The following is a 2,864-nucleotide window of genomic DNA, read 5'->3' as shown; positions in this document are numbered from 1 at the left end:
TCGCTCTCTCTCTCTCTCTCTCTCTCACACACACACACACACACACACACTTTTTAAAGTTTGTTCTACTTTTTTTCTCTAAAGTAGACAGCTAAAGTAAACATTGCAGAACTGTTCAAGCACAAGGACATCATAAGTGGACAGCCTTTTCCAATTCCACCCATAAATTCTCAATTTAATTGAGATCTGGGGCCAGAGTCACAAACAAATCTTCTTGAGAAAAACCGTAAAGTTCTTTGTAAGTTCGTAAGAATGTTCCTAAATCAAATATTTAGTCAGAAAGTGAAAGACCTTTAGGACATGTCAGAGGAAATAGAGACAAAGGTGTATTTATGCTACAATCAACTGAGACTACATTGATCTCCCTTTGACTATGTGACTTCAAAAGCCAGTTTGAAAGGTTATGTGGCTCTTGATGAATAAAGTAAATAGGAAATTATTTTATATAAATTCACAACATAATTAATAATTTCTACTGACAGAAACTTCTGACAAAAATCAAGGGAAAAAGCTTTACATACATAGACTACATAAATCAGCCTTCTGTGAGCTCTTACTTATAGGCATATTCATAATATTGCGCCCTTACATTGATTTCCAGTGTATTTTTTGCTTTTAAAGGGCTTTTTTTCACTTATCCTTATTAAATGTATGCATGCATCATCTTTCATGCCAAATACTTACATTTTAACAATAAAAATAATATGGCACTATAAGGCTGTTACCAATCAAAGAAATGAGTACCAACAAAATCACAAATCACAAAGATGCCTCGGGCACTCTCTATTTTGCATTCTTGCAAACTGGTTTATCAAATCTGCATCAGGGCTTTGTAAGTTAGACTTACCATAACTATTGACATAATAGCGGAGTTCTTATCCTTGTGTGAGATATGTCTTATACCTTATACGCAGTGTTGGGAAACACTGTTTAATCTGATTTGGTTTGAAAAAGAGGAGTCCCTTCCCCACTACCTTCCCCCAGTCAACTACTATATCAAAGCTTGACTACTTTTTTCTGTATTTATTTATTTTTACTTCCAGGGGCCTGTTTCATAAAACAAGTTTACCAAATAAGTTTATTTCAGTTAGTCTGACTTATTGTAAGCTGATTTGGTTCAAAATAAGTCAGACTAACTGAAATAAGCCTGACTTATTTGGTAAACTTGTTTTATGAAACAGGCCCCAGGTCAACTAAATGCTTTATTTTTTAATTATTTATTTATTTTAAGGTTCATACACAAACAATTTGTTGCTATTCTTACATTTTTAAAGAGGCAGAAGACAATGACAAAAACTCATCGTTTATTGAAGAAGGGATTGTATAGGCAGCATTAGCTAAAAAAAGAATGCATGGATGGAATGGTATATATCATCTGGACACCAGCATTTAACATTACAGATTACATTAACATTCCTTGCTCACCAAGTGAAGTGAAAAGCTGTATGGATTTAAAACAAATCCATCATTAGCCATTTTAACTTTAAACCATTGCTTCTGGCCAAAATACGTACATTTTCAGCAAATTTTCATTTTTGGGTTGAACTATTCGTTTAAATTAAGCTACATCATTCTCCACACTTTGCAATGGAATTTGATGGTGCACATTTCAGCTGTCTGCAGCAAAGATTCAGGACATTTGTTAAACATGATGCTGCATGCAAGGGCTATTAGATATTAGCTTTAGATTCAGTCATTTACATTCAAGTACGCTTTCAGATTTAATCATGTTAAACATTCAATTCCTAAAGAAATTTTCTCTTTGGTAGAGGCAATGGAAATTAATGCATCACAGCTATAGAATTTGTAATTAGAGTATTTAAAAATTAAGATAAATTAAATGTAAAAAAAGCATTCAAAATCTAGTGACAATAGGGAAAAAAGTTTTGGTCACAAAATGGTTGTTAAAATTAGTTTTTCATTTTTACCACTCAAACAAGATGTCAGTCACCCAGCTGCTGCCCTTCTCCAAACAGTTTTTTCATGCCAGTCATGCAAGTACAGCTTCTAACTAACTCAGATCTCAGAAACATCAAATAAAGCAATAAGCCCTGTTAAGCCATGGTTTACAGTGAATTTAAAACAGCTCTGCTCCATTTCTGTCATGATTATGTAATGTTTGTGTTTTCTTTAGCTCATGTGTTTGTTTCCTGTTTCTGCTGTTCCCGGTATTAATTAGTTTAGTGGTTACTGATGGATTGTTTGATTTGGTTCATCTGTTTCTCATCTAGGTTTCTTTGTTTGTAGCATGTATACTCCTGTGTTTCGATTGATCTTGGTAAGGTCTCGTTCACCAGATATGTTGGCCTTATTGCGTGGGTACTGTAGGTATTCTCCTGTTATGGTTTTGGTAAATACAAATTATGTTTATTTTGGTATTCCTGCTTGGCCATTTTTAGGGGGGCTTTAGGTGTGTGTTGAAATCACAGGAATACATCACATTTTAAAATATTTTTAAATAGAAAACAGTTATTTTAAATAGTAAAAATATTTCAAAATGTTACTGTTTTTGCTGTATTTTGGATCAAATAAATGTAGGCTTGGTGAGCAATTTAATTAGGTGAGTTAATTCTTTAAAAAACATTAAAAATCTTACTGTTCAAAAACTTCTGACTAGTAGTGTATGTCAGCCTATAGTTTGATATAAGGTGAACATTAATTTATTTGTGCTGTTTTTTTTTTCTTAAACATTATATAGTTTTATAGGAGGTTTCATAGACTTGGAAAAATTCATTTTTCTTAAGTTTGTAGGTACAGACATCTGTTGTGGGTGTTCTTGGCAGTTTTTATGAGGCTTTTTTTCATAGTGTTCATATCGATATCGGAATTATATCGGATCGACCAAAATTAAGAAATATATCGTG

Source organism: Sinocyclocheilus anshuiensis, unplaced genomic scaffold (assembly GCF_001515605.1).
Source record: "Sinocyclocheilus anshuiensis isolate Anshui unplaced genomic scaffold, SAMN03320099.WGS_v1.1 scaffold101, whole genome shotgun sequence".
In the NCBI taxonomy this organism is placed as follows: Eukaryota; Metazoa; Chordata; class Actinopteri; order Cypriniformes; family Cyprinidae; genus Sinocyclocheilus; species Sinocyclocheilus anshuiensis.
Note: the sequence above shows the minus strand (reverse complement) of the source record.